The sequence below is a fragment of the Lathyrus oleraceus genome, chromosome 5, assembly GCF_024323335.1.
Source record: "Lathyrus oleraceus cultivar Zhongwan6 chromosome 5, CAAS_Psat_ZW6_1.0, whole genome shotgun sequence".
NCBI lineage: Eukaryota > Viridiplantae > Streptophyta > Magnoliopsida > Fabales > Fabaceae > Lathyrus > Lathyrus oleraceus.
In genome coordinates this window covers 191,605,905-191,626,140 of record NC_066583.1, presented here as the reverse complement: position 1 = coordinate 191,626,140, position 20,236 = coordinate 191,605,905, and the positions used below count along the sequence as shown (strand labels likewise).

Sequence of the window (20,236 nt, the reverse complement as noted above, 5' to 3'; positions counted from 1 at the left end):
GAAAGGACACCGGGATACCGGGTACTGGGTATAAAATAAATACCAATCAAGGGGAGAAACAATCATTACCAAACAAGGGTAAATGAAAGGTGACTTGCCGGGGATAAATTGCTTGATCAGAGCAATTATCCTAGAGATATATCACCGGTTACTGGGAGATATACTCAAAACTAAAGGAATATCAATACCGAATATTGGATAAAGATAACCAACAAAAGAGGGGATTACATCTATCGATTGCTGGGTAGAAAACCAAAGGCGAGAGTAATCGTCATCGGTTAGGATGAACAACATCAAGGATTAACTCTGCAAGGGGAAAAAATGGGGTTTACAACTACCAATTATCGCATCGCGAAAAACAACCGGCGGGAAAAGACACAGAGCCGCCACCGTGCGTTATTTATCCCAAAGGAGGGAAAGGAAACGCTCGAAGTAAACCTGAAAAAGGGAAAGGAATGGTCTTACGACCAGAGATTGCTAGGTACGGGAGTCGGTTACGCAAGAGGAAGGTATTAGGACCCCTCACGCCCGTCGTACTTGACGGGATCCACGCTCAACAGAATAGAATAAGTTTGCTAATAAAAACTGTGCAAAGAATGCACACACACTGGAATAAAACACAGGTGAAGGAAAACGGAGAAAGCGGACTCGGCAGGAGGTCGCATCCTGGGCCTACGTAGTTTGTCAGAAACAAACATCAGAGTCGACGTAGTTCGGGGAAATGGGGAACGTGCTCGCTAGGATATCGCATCATATGCATACGTATCTTCTCTAACCAGAGAAAGAATCAGAGCACTCGTAGCTCGGCTAACGCACGCCGAAACAAAACACTGAAAAGAGAGACGCTGAGACGTCAAAACAAACACACCAAGGAAACGGAATGCTAATAGATGGACTTGCATCCAACTCCGACCAATACAAACACAAACAGGAAACGGAATGCCAATCGCTGGTCTTACATCCAACTCCTAACAAACAAACGCAAACAAGAAACGGAATGCCAATAAATGGACTTACATCCGACTCCGAACACACAAACGCAAACGGGAAACCGAATGCCAATAGATGGACTTACATCAGACTCCGAACAAACAACAAACAAACGGGAAACCGAATGCCAATAGATGGACTTACATCAGACTCCGAACAAACAAACGCAAACAGGAAACTGAATGCCAATGGATGGACTTACATCAGACTCCAAACAAAGCAAACGCAAACAGGAAATGGAATGCCAATGGCTGGTCTTACATCCGACTCCTAACGCACACAACATGGTGAAAAAAGAAAAGAGTGCCCGGAGAGATCTCGCTCAATCTCCTGCCTACATATCTCATCTGGTATGAGAATCAGGGCAACGTAGTTCCCCTTAACAGGGGAGAAACTTTCTCCTAACCAGAGACTAGGGAGATAACAAACTAATAGGGAGACTACGACTCGAGCCTAAAAGTTGTCATGCAAACGATCCCTAAGTTGAGGTCTCTAATCAGAACCTAACTCGCACAGGAAGCAAGCTAGCCTAAACAGCAAGTAAACAAGCACAGGTATCACACGCTATATGCAAACAAGCGGCTCATACAAGGCTGGGCTTTAGTCAAGGGGTCATATCAACCTCGACAAACAAGCCAACACTGGAAGGGTATTTGACGGCTCTTAACCACTGACATTGACCGTCAAGGTGAGCAGATGAAAGGTAATGAGGATAAGACCTCATAGCTCTTAACTCGGGCCTGGGTGAGCTCAAACCAAAGAATGCGTGGGGATCCAGAATGAGGGACCCTATTCCACTTGACTGACTCTATATACAAAGATCTTGGGTTAGGTTCAAGAGCATCAGCACGTAGTGCGAGCATAATGAACGACTCAACGAATAACAGGGGATTGATTGCTAGTCCCTTCTATCTGTCAATTGCCTCTTCACTTAGGAGGACTTAACAAGTAACTTGCCTCGACGAGGAGGTCTTTAGCACAAACATAAACAATCACAGTCATTGCCTCTTAAGGAGGACTTCAGCCAAATGCCTGCCAAAAGAAACGACAGGGCTTCCAGACTACATGGAGTAAGAGAGGTTACCTAAATGGTATACCAACCACAAACCAAAGCAAAGCTCAAGCAAGGAATAAAAGCGACTAATGTACCTTTAAGAAAGTCAAACAAGTCAATATCATATTCAGACAAACCAAACAGACAATCAACAGTGGTTCCTCAATATGTACACAATACAAGTCCTATGTGTGAACAACTCAAGTGAGTTCATCACCAAGGGACCTACAATACAACAAAGGTTAGTGGACAAGGCAAACTTGTATCTCAAGTAATGAGATCACATCAACCACTGGAGCTAATTGCTTGAACCTGAAATACAAAGCTCAAAAGGTGAGTACAAACCAATAGTGCAAAGACTAGGGTCAAAGGCAAAGCAAAAATTCAAAACAGAAGTTGATATTCTACATGAAGCACATTCAATCAAGCAAGAACATGTCCTAAAAAGGATCAAAGCTACATCATTAAGAAAAGCCATCAAATAAACAAGATAAGGCAATGGAAAACATTGTGATCAAAATTGGACATCAAGGATAGAATATCCACATTAAAACAGAAATGAATCCAATGATCATGAAAGTTTTTATGTGAATACAACATGTAATGAACAAGCATCATACCAAAAATTAAGTCCAGAAGAGCTAATATGACATGTAAATGAAAATGCACAAAAGCAACATCCAATATGCGACACAAATTGTCACACCAAATGTTCATGTGTCCAAAACAGTGATGGAAAATGGTAAAAATGCCAAACAAAAGCCAAAAGATCATGTTATATGTTATGGACAAGCATGTCAAGTTTTGAGGCAATTGGGGGAAGGAGGAGCATTTCACAATCAAATTAGCACAACATGTCATTATTGCATCATGTTCAAACAATCAAGCACAATGAAAAATCCAGCAAGGAAAAAATCAGGAAATAAATGCTACAAAATAATAGACATTCAAATGAACATGGGAGAAAAAATTTGAATTAAATTGGATGTATATGCTATTTTTAGTGATTTTTAGAATTAATGAAAAAAATGAAATAGTATTGGAAATCAATGGAAATAAAAGTTGAAAAATGGAAAATCATCAATATGCCTTCAGCAAGGATCAAACCAAGGCATGTGTGATTCCAGGTGCGCTCAACAATAAAAAATCAAATGAAATTCCACAAAACACACGCTGAGGATCGAACCGAGGTCACTGTGGTTCAAGCGCGTTTTAGATTGAAACGCTGCGTTTGGCATGGAGAAATTAAAAGTGAAAAACTGAAAGAGGCTTGGCACGGATTCGAACAGAGGACGCATTGGTTGCAAGCGTTCAAACAGTGAACCCTTGCGCGCTGAACCAGAAGCCATTGGTACTGTTCATGGACGGTGGAACATGGTGGTTTCCACCGTCTTCTCCGTTTGGACCGGCGGAGATGATGAACACTTTTTTTCAGAATTTAACGTGGCATATATGGATCGAAAGCTTGTTCAATGTAGAACACGAATATATCATTTAAAACCCCTAATTCTCCATGGATTTGGCAAATCGAAGAAAAACATTATGATCAACAAAACTTCAACTCAACATATCTCATGCAATTCTTAACCAAATTCAAAGATATTTATATCAGAATTCTCAGCATCAAAAGTTCTACAAGATCATGGCAATAAAACAACAAATTATGATGATCGAATTTCACCTGGTTTGAAGAGCAGTGTGATGAAACAATGGATTCAAGCTCCAAAAATGTCCAGATCTTGTCCTCCAACCTTGTGATGAAGCTTTGTGCACGAATTGGTAGTGGAAACCTCTTAGATCTAGCTCACACTTCAAATTCCATCTTCATGTTCATATGCTTGTGTAGCTCGATTCTTGATCCAAATCATCAAATCAAACCTTGATTCTTCATCAATCATCCATGCTGAACATGATTATGCAATAATATTGATGTGTTATTGATCGCGACTTTATGAGTCGAATTTGGGGTACAAACTGCAAGTGCACAGTTCTATCGCGTAGTTTTAAAAGATATCGATCCCACAGGGACTTATGAATCGATATACCGTTTTCTAAGGTTACTTCGTAAAGCTAAGGCGGGTAATACTTTGATTGTTTGGGGAAAAGTTAAAACTAAAAATAGGATCTAAATTAAATATCAACTAAACGGATATCGGTATGTAGTTCGTCGTAATTAGGGAATCAATTCTTCGTTGGTTTCTTGGTTTTAAAATAAATCTTTTAAGTTGACACTATTGATTAAAAGTCTTATCTCAAACTCTCGCTCTGTTGAATAAACTATGATTTTATATTAACGTAGCTGTCACTTATTAGTTAAGTCAAAAACCACTTTTTGAAAATAATAGAATCCGTATGAACTCTTTTTAAGAAAACACTAATCGTTTAAACACCCTTATCTCAAACTCTCGCTCTGTTGACTTAGGTTATATAATTAAATTCAAATTCTTAACTCTCGTCCTCACATTCAACCTTTAAAAATACTTTTTGAAAAAGATTAGAATTTAATTAACTCTAAAAATTGCTCTCGCCCTGATCTAGAATTAATGTCCAATTAACACTGTCCAGTCAAAAACTCAAACTCTCGTTCTATTGCTTTTAACTTCTTTATGTCTTTTACTTTCGTACAAAAACCTTGTTATTAAACCTGTAAATTGGGACCGTGAAAAGAGTGATTTTTAATTTTAAACTTAATTAAACCAATTTAGTTTTGATTCCTTCATTCCGCTTACTTTACATACCGATACCTAAATAAATTAGCCAGACATGCTAAACAGATCTAAATAATTATCATGCATAAACAAATTCATCTCAGGCAAATAATATAAGTAAACAGTAAAGCAGGGCATATATAAATTCAAACAATAATTAAAGAACCTGAGTAATTAACAGCAGTCTTGAACATCCACCACAGACCGGTTGGATTTGTTCTTGAATTCTTCAATCAAACAGAAAAATAAAAGCGAAGGAATAAAAAACTAGATTCTAACGTAAGGTTAGATCCGGTGAAAGGTACACAATAGTTTCCGGTGTAGAAACTATTGTGCGAAAAAGAATTAATTAAGTGCTGAAAGCTTAATTGGAAAAGAAAATAAAAATAAAACTGCAATTAAAAGCAAAAACAGTAAAGAAAAATAGTGGTATGCTTGCACGGCTGGAAGAAGAAAAATTGCACGAAGTCGGGAGAATTGAACGACGAACCGAGAGCTTTTCCAAAAGCTACTATTTATATTGGTACTTTTTGTAACTGCTTCCAAGGGTTTTCCGTGTACATAGCCTTCACGTTGCAAACGGTCAAGCGTGAGAGTGGGCTTCAACGTGGTCTGTTGCGTTCCTTGTGCCAAAAATATAGGAGAATGGTGTGACGTCCGTCACACCATGTGTGACGCTCGTCACACAAGTGTGTAAAGCGTGACGCTCGTCACAGCATGTGTGACGTTCGTCACAGGCACAGCGCCTGTGCTTTTTGGGATGGGCTTTGGCTTTTGATATTTGCCTCTTTTCATTCCTTTTTGCACCTCTTTTTCTTCCTTTTTTACTTGTGCTTCAAATAAACCACCTGAGATAAATAGAAAGAAAATACCGCGTAATATCGAATAAAATGAAATAAATTGAAGTAAATAATAATATAATTTAATTAAATTGAGTCCTAGAATGTGATACTATTTCATGTTATCAAACTCCCCCATACTTAGATTTTTTCTTGTCCTCAAGCAAAATACCGTATAGAAATCGCTTAAAAATTTAGCCAGGTGAAATTTCAAAACACACATCAATTCGTACTAGGTTGCATGTAAACCTTGTTTAGAAGTAACTTGAGTTTAATCTTGACATCAACAACCATCGTCACAACCTCATATAACCCCACCTTATGCAAACCAGTTCGAGTAATGCCATTATAGTTATCCTAGTTCCTTTACTCTTACTTCACCCGTTTTCATTCTAGTGAAATCACATTAAGCCCTTTATCTTTTCGCGCACATAGTGGATTAACCGGTTAGTGATTCTGACCCCCTTTTAGCTAGAAGTTCCGGTACATAAGTCGGATAACTTCGTTATTCAGTCCATTGCAAATTGCGGGGGATCGGACCGTAGTCCGCCCTACCAAGTTCAGCACCAGATACCTGCTGAACCAACTCATAATGGATCTTTCATATTATGCTTTTGTATGATCTGCAACCTTTAGATTAAATGATCTGGTAAGGATAACCTAACTTAATTAGTGCATTTCCTGATATATATATATATATATATATATATATATTTTATGTTACTTTTGGAATCATTCACTTATATTCATCGGCTCTCCACGTAGTTTGCTATTAAGATGGTGCTGACTTCTCGTATAAACTACTCGGGGTTACTATAAAACTAAAAGTTCAAGGGATTGGTATAATAGGTACTTATCCTGATCTAACATGTTGAGGTTCTTAGAGCGTTATTATGGTAATAATTTTTGTCTTGATTTCACTCAAGTTTTATAAAATAAGCGACCTTTATACTTATTGGGTGTGTTAAATTTTTGTTATGGCTCATGAAAATTTTGAGGGAATAGATAATAGAAAGTTTTCACACTTGGGACTTAACTTAAAATAAATCTATATTATAAGAAATATTATTTTATTATTAATTTTTTTTTATAAGGGAAATAACAATGAAAAGAAAGATACATACTTGAAAAAGAAAAAGGAGGATAGAAAGAACACGGTTTTCCCCCCATACTTGAATGAAACATTGTCCCCAATGTTTTAAGGAAAAGAAATGAATTACAAAAAGAAAGGAAAAGGAAACTAAAGTTAAGGCTGCCTGCCGCCTCTTGTTCTTGGACCTGGTGATCGTTGATGTACTTCTAAGTTATCAAACCTGCTAAGCAAATCAGTGAACCGCTGGTCGGTTATGGCATTCCTCACTTCCTGTTGTTGTTGCATTTGGCGCATCATTTGCATCATTTCGAGATTCTGTGCTGCATACCATCAATAGCATCCATGAAGTCGTCGTTGGTTGCAGGCTTTCTTCGTCGACGACGTCGTGAGGATGGGCCAGCTGCATTATCGGAAGGGTTGAGCTGGACTGATTGTTGTGCAGGAGCATGATCACCTTGCTCCATTTCGTCGAACTCGTCGGTAGACAGGTTTGTATGTGAAGGCTCGGTAGCTTCGGGAGCATTCAGATCATAGAGGTGGCGGTTGGGGTTGGTGACATCTGTTAGGGCAATGTTGGGTAGAACAACGCTTGGGACTTCCTGGTTATTCACCATAAGGTAATATTTTCCGCCTACTCTGTTCTTTATTAGGCGGCTGGACCGACAGTAGCTTATATCCATAAATAGGGGTGGTAAAGATTCTAAAGTTTGGAGTCGGTCCCCTAGGTTTAAGCCAAGTGCTATGGTGGTGATTAATCCACCAATTACAAAAGGTTGATGGCCTCTAGCACATAAGGTGCGGATATGATGAAATAGGAAGGAGGCGGCGTTTACCTTAGCATTCGGTTCGAAGACGCATTCGAGGAAGAATAGTTCCTTTGCGTTGACCTTGCTGTTGTTCGGTCTTCCAAAAACTGTGTTTTGTAGGATGCGGATAAAGTACCGGATAGTTGGGTTATGTATATGGGAACCAAGGAACTCTTCCCAGTTGTTGGCATCTACACCGGATATTTTCCTAAAGAGGTCGAAAGCGGCAATTGTGTTCCAGTTTAAGTTTGGAGGGATTTTGGGGTAGACTTGACCTTCTATGGGGAATTGTAGCATGGTGCTCAATTGGTTTTGGGATAGGGAGTATTCGGTGTTGAACATACAGAAGGTTGCGGTACCGGTTAAGAATTCGTCTTCACCGGTGGGAGTGTTGTACGCATAGGAACTTAAAAATTCTAAGGTTAGGGATGGGTAGGTGGGTTGATTATGCGTGCATAGAAAGGTTAAATCAGCAAGACGGTGCATCCATTCTATACCTTGAAGTAATCCTAATTCTTGTAAATAAGTTAAATCAGGATACCTGGTAGAGGTGACACCTCGTTGTTGGAAACGCTCGAATTGCTCCCTTTGATAATTATCATCTTCGGATCGGAAGATGATATTTCCGAAATTTTGATTTCCTGCCATACTGATGAATAAGTTGGAAGAAGTAATTAGGAAAGAAAAGAAATATATTTGATTGTATAGAATAGTTGTGATGTAGGAAGAAAGGTATGGTGGGTATTTATAGGAAAAAATTTGAAGTTGGAAAGGGAGTGGTTGAAAAGTAAATAAATGTGGGTAAATGTGAATAAATGGGGAAGGTAAAAAGGTGAAGAGGTGTAACGGTCGTCTCCAACGGCTTTGTAACGTTCACCTAGTCAGAAGGGTGTTACGCTCGTTACAGGGGCATGACGGGTGTCACAAGCACTTGGCGTGACGTCCGTGATAGATTGTGTGACGCTCGTCACACAGTCATATTGGCATGGTTTCTGCTTGCGTTCTTCATAATGATTTTGGTAATTTATTTTTATTATTTATTTTGTTTTGCTTCAGATTATTTTATTCTTCTATTTAAATTTCCCTGCACGCTATTCTACTTTGTATAATAGTGCATAATTATATTTTTCTTTAATAAGTTATGTAGGCAGCAACAGTAGAGAGCATTATTGATAGATATCGCATAATTCATAATAAAATAGGATAAATCAATAGCTTCATAAAATAATTATAATGTAAAATTGGAAAAAAACAAAAATGCGAAAGAGAAACAAATACGAACATAATTTGAAATAACATTAATGAATAATCTAATTAAAACTAGATAACTAAGAAAAACGACTTCTATCCATCTGCATGATCTCTGGCCGGAGGAACAAAGGAGTTAACACGGTATAGCAAATCGTGAAACTGATTTGTCATACTGTTCATGTATCCTAGAAATTCGTGTCTCATGTTAGTGAACTCTTCTCTGAGGGCGTCTTGTTCTGACATCAAATCTTCAATGGCGGTGTTATAATCAGTTCCGGGCATATGATGTCTAAGGTCGGGTATTGCCGATTCTTCGGTCTGAACAGGTTGAGGAGGAGGATCAATATCATAATAACCAGATGGTGTCTGAGGGTCTGATTCAGCATAAGGAATCTGGTCATCACAAATTTCATAGTCCTGGATGGATTCAGTGGATCTAGCAGGAGAGGGGGTTTCGTTCAGATTGTAGAGCCAGTTATTGCGGTTATGAACACTAGTCCTAGGATTGGGCATGGTGAATAGGCAAAGAACTTGGTTATTAATTATAAGCTCAAACTCGTCAGATCCTAGGTTTGCTATAAACATAGTGTTGAAGAGGAAGGGTATACTCATAATAGTAATGCCACAAAAAGGGCTTAAGTCAAGCATAGGCTGACGTAATCCGATAGCATTACCAATCATGGTTATCAAACCGCCTATTCGAATTGGTGCTCGTTCATCTTGGATAAGGTGGTCTAAATTTGCCAACATAAAAGTGGCACCGTTTACTGGACGGTTCTGGGAAGCACAAAATATGATGAAGAGTTCATCACGTGAAACTGTGGTACTGTTTGGCTTCTTCCCAAATAAGGTGTGGGTCAGGATCTTATGGAAATAACGAAAGGCCGAATTATGTATGTTTCCAGAGAGAAACTCATGTTCCTCGATATCGTCATTTCCAGTCAAGCTTCCCCAAAAGTGTCCAAGTTCTCTATATTAAAAAAGTTCTTCTTGGCTCACTGTGGATGTGTCAAAGGAGGTAGGGAAACCTAAAAGGTTGGTAAAGTCTTGAATATTAAATTGGTACTCCATGTTAAACATTCTGAACTGGATGAAACCTCTGCTTATTCCTTTCCCATGGCTGGGTAGATAGATCAGGGAGCTAAGGAATTCTAGTGTTAGTCTCTGGTAGGTGACGAAATGTCTACGGATAGGAGAGGTTTCCCACCCTATCTGACTCAGCAAATACAGGACACTTTCTCTTAGTCCAAGGGCAGTCATTGCCCAGTCATCAGCATACAGACTAGGTAGCATCTCTCTCGTGGCTAGTTCCTCAAACTTTTGTTTCTGAGCTGTTCCTCTGAATTTGATACCCATACGATCAATTTGTCCCATCAGGTTAGTGTTAGCTAGAGAAAAGAAAAACAAGAGTTTTAGTCAGGATTTGGCCAAATGCCGAAAGAAGAAGAGAAAAGTTTTTAATAAATTAAAATAAATTAAGAATGAATAATAAACAAAAATTAAAAGAATAATTAAGGAAGAAATAAAAAAGAATATTTGTGGGTTGTCTCCCACTAAGCGCTTTGTTTAATGTCGCAAGCTCAACATAAAAACTATCAATTATAATCTATAAGTTCTGGAGGCATTTCGTCTAAGTGCAAGACTTGCGAATCTTCATTGTTTTCTGCATAGTGATAATGTTTTAGACGTTGCCCGTTTACAGTAAATGGTTCCATAGATTTGCCTTTAATTTCTACTGCTCCACTGGGAAAAACATTGGTGATTTGAAAAGGACCTGACCATCTAGATCGTAGTTTTCCCGGGAATAACTTTAGCCTAGAGTTAAATAAAAGGACTGTATCGCCTTGTTTGAAGATTTTCCTTGATATGCGCTTGTCATGCCATTGTTTTGTTCTTTCTTTGTAGATTCTGGCATTTTCGTAAGCGTCTCTTCTGAGTTCCTCTAATTCGCTTATATCAAGGATTCTCTTTTCGTCGGCGGCTTTATAGTTTAAATTTAGATTTTTAATAGCCCAATAGGCTTTATGTTCTAATTCTACCGGGAGGTGACAGGATTTTCCATAAATGAGCTTAAATGGGGTTTCCCTATGGGAGTTTTGTAAGCAGTTCGGTAAGCCCATAAAGCTTCTGGTAATTTCAATGACCAGTCTTTTCTTGAGGTGGCGACTGTTTTCTCTAGTATCTGTTTGATTTCTCTGTTAGACACTTCCACTTGCCCACTGGTTTGAGGGTGGTAAGGTGTCACTACTCTATGTCTTACGCCATACTTAAGCAGTAGTTTTTTGAGTACCTTGGATATGAAATGCGATCCACCATCACTGACTACTATTCTTGGGACACCAAACCATGGGAATATTATATTCTTAAAGAGTCTAGTTACTACTCGTGTGTCGTTTGTTGGAGAAGCTATAGCTTCAATCCATTTTGATACGTAGTCAATTGCCACGAGTATGTATTTGTTACCGAAAGAGGATGGAAAAGGTCCCATGAAGTCTATTCCCCACACGTCGAAAATCTCTACTTCCAAAACGCCCTTTTATGGCATCTCGTCACGTCTAGATATGTTTCCTGTGCGTTGACATCTGTCACATTTCTTAATAGCTGCATGTACATCCTTCCATATATTTGGCCAATAAAAACCGGCTTGTAGGATTTTAGAGCAGGTCTTGGATGTACTTGCATGTCCACCATAAGGAGCGGAGTGACAGTGTTGGATTATATTTTCTACCTCTTCTTCGGGTATACACCGACGGAAAATACCATCGGGGCCTCTTTTAAAAAGTAAGGGGTCATCCCAGTAATAGTGTTTTATGTCATAGAAGAATCGTTTCTTCTGCTGGTAGGATAAAGTAGGTGGAACTATTCCGGCAGCTAAATAATTGACGAGGTCAGCGTACCATGGTGTAACACATATAGCTAAGGTGGTTTCTACCTGTTTATCAGCTTTATTTTCTTCCAAACTAGCTATAAGTTTATCGTACGAGAAATCATCGTTAATCGATGTTCTTTCCGGTTCAAGGTTCTCAAGTCTCGAGAGGTGATCTGCTACTACGTTTTCAGTTCCTTTCTTGTCTTTGATTTCCAAATCGAACTCTTGTAGCAACAGGATCCACCTTAGGAGTCTAGGTTTAGCATCCTTTTTTGTTAAGAGGTATTTGATAGCAGCGTGGTCAGTGTAGATGATTATTTTGGCTCCGACCAGGTAAGAACGAAATTTATCTAGTGCAAACACTACTGCTAGAAGTTCTTTCTCGGTTGTGGCGTAATTCATTTGTTCTTCATCTAGAGTTCTACTTGCGTAATATATAACGTGAAGCTTTTTATCCCTTCGTTGTCCTAAAACAGCACCTACAGCGTAATCACTGGCATCACACATTATTTCGAATGGTTCATTCCAATCTGGTGTCTGCATTATGGGCGCGGAGATCAGTGCTTGTTTAAGCGTTTGAAATGCTTCTAAACATCTATTATCGAATATGAATCAACATCTTTCATTAATAGCCCGGTTAAAGGTTTAGTTATTTTAGAGAAGTCTTTAATGAATCGTCGGTAAAAACCGGCATGTCCTAAGAAGCTTCGTACTTCTCTCACAGTTTTCGGGGGTTGAAGATTTTCGATTACCTCTATTTTGGCTTTGTCTACTTCAATTCCTCTGTTCGAGATGATGTGTCCTAAAACAATTCCTTCTTGTACCATAAAGTGACATTTTTCCCAATTAAGTACTAGGTTTACTTTTACACATCGCTCTAGAACTCTTTCTAGGTTTTCAAGGCATTCTTCAAAGCTTTGTCCGCATACAGAAAAGTCATCCATAAATACTTCCATGATGTTTTCTAGAAAATCGGCGAATATTTCCATCATGCATCTTTGGAAGGTTGCAGAAGCATTACACAAGCCAAACGGCATTCGTCTATAAGCGAAGCTACCAAAAGGACCCGTGAACGTTGTCTTTTCTTGGTCATCAGGGTGAATCGGTATTTGAAAGAAACCTGAGTAACCGTCTAGATAGCATAAATGAGAATGTTTTTCTAATCGTTCTAACATCTGGTCAATGAATGGTAAAGGGATATGATATTTTCGGGTTGCTTTGTTTAGTTTCCTATAGTCAATGCACATTCTCCATCCCGATTCGATTCGTTTGGTTATAGTTTCTCCTTTTTCATTTTCAATGACTGTTACACCTCCTTTCTTTGGTACTACGTGTACAGGACTAACCCATTTGCTATCAGATATAGGATATATGATACCTGCCTCTAATAACTTGGTTATTTCCTTCTTCACTACCTCACTCAGGATCGGGTTTAGTCTCCTCTGGTGTTCCCTAGAAGTTTTACAGTCTTCTTCTAGCATGATGCGGTGCATACAAATAGAAGGACTTATTCCTTTAAGATCGGTGATGTTGTATCCTAGTGCGGTTGGATATTTTCTTAAGATATGCAGGAGTTTTTCTGTTTCGAGTCTTCCTAGGTCAGCATTAACTATCACTGGTCGTTCAAGTTCTAAGTCTAGGAATTCATATCTCAGATTTTTGGGAAGTGTTTTCAGGTCTAGGGTTGGTTTCTTAAGGCATTGCGTAGGATCCGGTGTTATTGCTAAACATTGGTTGAGTTTGTCTTCTACAAGATAGTCAGATGATTTGTCTTTTTCTAACTCTGTTTCTTTTATGCATTCATCGATGATATCCATGAAGTAACATGTATCTTCTATTGCAGGTGCTTTCAAAATTGGGAAAGAATGAACTCAATTTTCTTTTCTCCTACTTCGAAAGTGAGTCGTCCTCGTTTTACGTCTATGATTGTACCGGCAGTTGCTAAGAACGGTCTTCCCAGTATAATGGGTGTAACTTCATCTTCTCTAATATCCATAATATAAAATCAGTTGGAATGTAGAATTGACCTATGCGCACTGGAACGTTTTCAAGAATTCCTACAGGATATTTAACGGAACGATCTGCTAGTTGCATAGACATTTTAGTTGGTCTTAATTCTCCCATTTCAAGTCTCTTGCATATGGATAAAGGCATAACACTAATACCGGCTCCTAAATCGCATAAGGCTTTGTCAATGACAAATTTTCCTATGTGACAGGGTATAGAGAAACTACCTGGGTCTTTAAGTTTAGGAGGCATATTCTGGATTATAGCGCTACATTCAGCGGTGAGTGTAACGGTTTCGCTATCTTCAAGTTTCCTTTTATTAGAAAGAATTTCTTTTAAAAACTTGGCATATGAGGGCATCTGCGTAATAGCTTCTGTAAACGGAATTGTGACGTTTAATTGTTTTAGTAGGTCAACAAATTTTTTGAATTGGCCCGCATCTTTGGTTTTAATAAGCCTTTGAGGGTAAGGGATAGGTGGTTTATAAGGTGGTGGAGGTACATAAGGTTTCTTCTTTTCTACGGTTTCCTTATTACTCTCTTCCTTTTCCTTAGGTTCACTTTCTTCCTCAGTTGACTTTTTAGAGTTTTGGTTTTCTATCCTTGGGTCAGACGGTCCTTCCACTTCCGTTCCACTTCTCAGTATAATTGCATGAGCGTGGCTTCTTGGGTTAGGTTGGGGTTGGCCAGGAAATGTACCAGTTGGGGCAGCAGTAGGCGCTTGTTGTTGAGCTACTTGTGATATTTGCGTTTCCAGCATTTTGTTATGGGTAGCCAGGGCATCTACTTTACTTGCTAGTTGTTTAATTTGTTCGCCAGTGTGTACATTCTGGTTTAAGAAATCTTTATTGGTTTGCTGTTGAGAAGCTATAAAGTTTTCCATCATGATTTCCAAGTTGGATTTCCTAGGGGCGTTATTGTTAGGTGTAGATGGGATCGGCTTTTGATATCCTGGAGGTATAGTTGGGGCTTGATTTGGAGATTGTCCAGGTGCGTATAAAGCATTATTACTCTTATATGAAAAATTGGGATGATTCTTCCAATTTGAGTTATAGGTATGCGAGTAGGGGCTTCCTTGAGCATAGTTTACTTGCTCCGCTTGGATTCCTGTTAGGAGTTGACAATCTGCAGGAGTGTGACCTTGGATTCCACAGACTTCGCAATTCTGAGTTATGGCTACCACGGTGGCTGGAGGTGATACATTTAAACTTTCAATTTTATGGACCAGAGCATCCACTTTTGCATTAACATGATCAAGGTTACTTATCTCGTACATGCCAGTTTTCGTTTGAGGTTTTTCTACCTTGTTCGTTCGCTTCCCCACTGATAGTGGTTTTGAGCCATGCTTTCGATAAGTTGGTAAGCATCAGCATAAGGTTTGTTCATTAGTGCCCCACCTGCGGCGGCGTCTATTGTTAACCTCGTGTTGTACAGGAGACCATTATAAAAGGTATGAATTACTAACCAGTCTTCTAAACCATGGTGTGGACAAAGTCTCATCATGTCTTTGTATCTTTCCCATGCTTTGAAGAGAGACTCGTTATCTTTCTGTTTAAACCCATTTATCTGGGCTCTTAACATAGCTGTTTTGCTCGGCGAAAAATATCGAGCAAGAAAAACTTTCTTCAACTCGTTCCATGTGGTGACTGAGTTGGAAGGAAGAGATTGAAGCCATCTTCTAGCGCTATCTCTTAACGAGAAAGGAAAAAGACGAAGTCAAATTCCCACTGAAGTGACACCATTAGCTTTAACAGTATCAGCGTATTGGACAAATATGGATAAATGAAGGTTTGGATCCTCGGTAGGATTTCCAGAGAATTGGTTCTGTTGCACTGCCTACAACAGTGAAGGTTTAAGTTCAAAGTTGTTTGCTTCGATTGCTGGTGGAGCAATACTCGAATGTGGCTCATCTTGCGATGGAGCGGCGTAATCTCGAAGAGCACGAGCTGGTTCTGCCATCTCGGGTATCGGCGAAGGAAGAAGATTTTTGAGATCAGGAAGTTCAACAGGAGGGAGATTGTTTGCAGCACGATATTCCCGAATTCATCGTAAGACTCGGAGATATAGTTCGATATCGTTGATTCGTAAATAGTACGGCTCGCCTTGTGAGCGAGTGTGTGGTATACAAATCAACGAAAGAAAGAAAAGAAAAAGAAAAGCCTTAGTCTCTACAGCGTAACAGAAGAGTTACGATATCGACTAAATAAAAGTCCCCGGCAACGGCGCCAAAAACTTGATCGCGACTTTATGAGTCGAATTTGGGGTACAAACTGCAAGTGCACAGTTCTATCGCGTAGTTTTAAAAGATATCGATCCCACAGGGACTTATGAATCGATATACCGTTTTCTAAGGTTACTTCGTAAAGCTAAGGCGGGTAATACTTTGATTGTTTGGGGAAAAGTTAAAACTAAAAATAGGATCTAAATTAAATATCAACTAAACGGATATCGGTATGTAGTTCGTCGTAATTAGGGAATCAATTCTTCGTTGGTTTCTTGGTTTTAAAATAAATCTTTTCAGTTGACACTCTTGATTAAAAGTCTTATCTCAAACTCTCGCTCTGTTGAATAAACTATGATTTTATATTAACATAGTTGTCACTTATTAGTTAAGTCAAAAACCACTTTTTGAAAACAATAGAATCCGTAGAAACTCTTTTTAAGAAAACACTAATCGTTTAAACACCCTTATCTCAAACTCTCGCTCTGTTGACTTGGGTTATATAATTAAATTCAAATGCTTAACTCTCGTCCTCACATTCAACCTTTAAAAATACTTTTTGAAAAAGATTAGAATTTAATTAACTCTAAAAATTGCTCTCGCCCTGATCTAGAATTAATGTCCAATTAACACTGTCCAGTCAAAAACTCAAACTCTCGATCTATTGCTTTTAACTTCTTTATGTCTTTTACTTTCGTACAAAAACCTTGTTATTAAACTTGTAAATTGGGACCGTGAAAAGAGTGATTTGTAATTTTAAACTTAATTAAACCAATTTAGTTTTGATTCCTTCATTCCGCTTACTTTACATACCGATACCTAAATAAATTAGCCAGACATGCTAAACAGATCTATTTAATTATCATGCATAAACAAATTCATCTCAGGCAAATAATATAAGTAAACAATAAAGCAGGGCATATATAAATTCAAACAATAAATAAAGAACCTGAGTAATTAACTTCAGTCTTGAACATCCACCACAGACCGGTTGGATTTGTTCTTGAATTCTTCAATCAAACAGAAAAATAAAAGCGAAGGAATAAAAAACTAGATTCTAACGTAAGGTTAGATCCGGTGAAAGGTACACAATAGTTTCCGGTGTAGAAACTATTGTGCGAAAAAGAATTAATTAAGTGCTGAAAGCTTAACTGGAAAAGAAAATAAAAATAAAACTGCAATTAAAAGCAAAAACAGTAAAGAAAAATAGTGGTATGCTTGCACGGCTGGAAGAAGAAAAATTGCACGAAGTCGGGAGAATTGAACGACGAACCGAGAGCTTTTCCAAAAGCTACTATTTATATTGGTACTTTTTGTAACTGCTTCCAAGGGTTTTCCGTGTACATAGCCTTCACGTTGCAAACGGTCAAGCGTGATAGTAGGCTTCAACGTGGTCTGTTGCGTTCCTTGTGCCAAAAATATAGGAGAATAGTGTGACGTCCGTCACACCATGTGTGACGCTCGTCACACAAGTGTGTAAAGCGTGACGCTCGTCCAGCATGTGTGACGTTCGTCACAGGCACAGCGTCTGTGCTTTTTGGACTGGGCTTTGGCTTTTGATATTTGCCTCTTTTTATTCCTTTTTGCACCTCCTTTTCTTCCTTTTTTACTTGTGCTTCAAATAAACCACCTGAGATAAATAGAAAGAAAATACCGCGTAATATCGAATAAAATGAAATAAATTGAAGTAAATAATCATTTAATTTAATTAAATTGAGTCCTAGAATGTGATACTATTTCATGTTATCAGTTATGTGAAGAAAATTCAAGTTTCAATTGAGAGAGTTTTTGGAAGGAAATGAGATTTTGGATCTAGAATGTGTCTTCTGAGCAAAACAGTTAGGATTATCTATTTATACCCTGTGTTAATTACCATGCTAATCCAAATTAAGCTTGGCTAATGGAAACTTAATGAGAAATGAGGTGTATGACCAATTTGGCAAGTGTGTGGTGCATGGAGATTTCACACGTGAACAATGCACATGCATGGTTCAAAGTCACTTAAAATCATCCAAAGATCACAATGGCATTAGTATTTTTCATGTATGATCAATAGAATTTGAATTCTCCATTTTCCCTCCAAAATATACATGCATGGACAAATGATCATATGAGTTAATTTCATGCAATGCAATGTTTGATTTGAAAACTATTGGTCATGACAAGCATTTTGCAAAAAGAGTGGCTCAATTTGGAGTTTTGTAGCCAAAGTTATGCCATGTTGAACTTTCATGTACACTTGGTGATCATTTGCTCATAACTTCTCAACCCTTCATCAGATGCTCATGATCTTAGACTTTTTGAAAATGGAAGAGAAATATATTCAACTTTCATGTTGACAAAAATTTCATTTGTAGCTTCTTTGATGTTGGAAAGTCAAGTTGAATGTGGTCCAAAAACTTGCCATTTTTGGAAACTTGAAATTACAAGTCACTTCCCATTTTGGGAAACTTTTGATCTGACTTCAAAATCTTTAAGATAGATGTTTGACATGATGAATAAGTCTCTTTTGGACATGAATGAAGTGTCTCAAACCATTTCTCCACCTCAAAGCCCTCAGTTCTTGCACAATTGACTTTCTGTGGTCCTCAAATGACCTGGAGATGCACTAATGAATTTGGGCCTCTACCACTTGGTAAATTTGCTTCAAAATGAACCTTGGCTCATATAAGCTCTTTAGAATAATCATGTGGCCTTCATCTCAAGGAAAAACTTGCTCTTTTGTACTAATGAATCTCTTGATGCCAATGCTGACTGCCAAGATGCAATGCAATATGGAATGATAAATGACCTAAAAAAATGAAATGGATGCATGAATGGGGAGGGCAAATTTGAGGTGCTACAGTTGCCCCTATTCAATCAACTGGGAACCTGAACGGATGAAAGCAGCGGTTATCAGACTTTCAAGGTAAACAGGGATTGAATACCAAAAGTACCATAGAATTTGCACTCTGCAGGGGATAAAGCTAAGGAAGCGAGGCTCACGACCAGACATCTACCGATGAATGGGAAGAGAGAAGCCACGACCAGACATCTACCGATGAATGGGCAGAGAGAAACCACGACCAGACATCAACGGATGAATGGGAAGAGAGAAACCACCAGACATCTCTTGGATGAATGGGAAGAAAGAAACCACGACCAGACGTCTCTCAGATGAATGGAAAGAAAGAAACCACGACCAGACATCTCTCAGATGAATGGGAAGAAAGAAACCACGACCAGACATCTCTCGGATGAATGGGAAGAAAGAAACCACGACCAGACATCTCTCGGATGAATTGGAAGAAAGAAACCATGACCAGACATCTCTCGATGAATGGGAAGAAAGAAACCACGACCAGACATCAACGGATGAATGGGAAGAGAAAAAACCACGACCAGACATCAACGGATGAATGGGAAGAAGAGAAACCACGACCAGACATCAACGGATGAATGGGAAGAAAGGAACCACGACCAGACATCAACGGATGAATGGGAAGAAAGAAACCACGACCAGACATCAACGGATGAATGGGAAGAAAGAAATCACGACCAGACATCAACGGATGAATGGGAAGAGAGAAACCACGACCAGACATCAACGGATGAATTGGAAGAGAGAAACCACGACCAGACATCTCGGATGAATGGGAAGAGAGAAACCACGACCAGACATCTCGGATGAATGGGAAAAGAGAAACCACGACCAGACATCTCGGATGAATGGGAAGAGAAAAAACCATGACCAGACATCAACGGATGAATGGGAAGAAGAGAAACCACGACCATACATCAACGGATGAATGGGAAGAAAGAAACCACGACGACACATCAACGGATGAATGGGAAGAGAGAAACCACGACCAGACATCAACGGATGAATGGGAAGAGAGAAACCACGACCAGACATCAACAGATGAATGGGAAGAGAAAAAACCACGACCAGACATCAACGGATGAATGGGAAGAAAGAAACCACGACCAGACATCAACGGATGAATGGGAAGAGAGAAACCACGACCAGACATCAACGAATAAATGGGAAGAGAGAAACCACGACCAGACATCAACGGATGAATGGGAAGAGAAAAAACCACGACCAGACATCAACGGATGAATGGGAAGAAGAGAAACCATGACCAAACATAAACGGATGAATGGGAAGAAAGAAACCACGACCAGACATCAACGGATGAATGGGAAGAAAGAAACCACGACAAGACATCAACGGATGAATGGGAAGAAAGAGAAACCAAGACCAGACATCTCTCGATGAATGGGAAGAAAGAAACCACGACCAGACATCTCTCGGATGAATGGGAAGAAAGAAACCACGACCAGACATCTCTCGGATGAATGGGAAGAAAGAAACCACGACCAGACATCAACGGCTGAATGGGAAGAGAAAAACCAC

The 20,236-nt window shown here is 39.0% G+C and overlaps 1 non-coding gene across 1 annotated transcript; it reads left to right on the top strand.

Moving 5' to 3' along the window:
• The first annotated feature begins 15,090 nt into the window (after positions 1–15,090).
• On the top strand, positions 15,091–15,197 carry LOC127089092 (small nucleolar RNA R71). The gene has a single exon (XR_007790869.1). It is a non-coding gene; the product is annotated as a small nucleolar RNA R71 (small nucleolar RNA).
• The last annotated feature ends 5,039 nt before the right edge of the window (positions 15,198–20,236 follow it).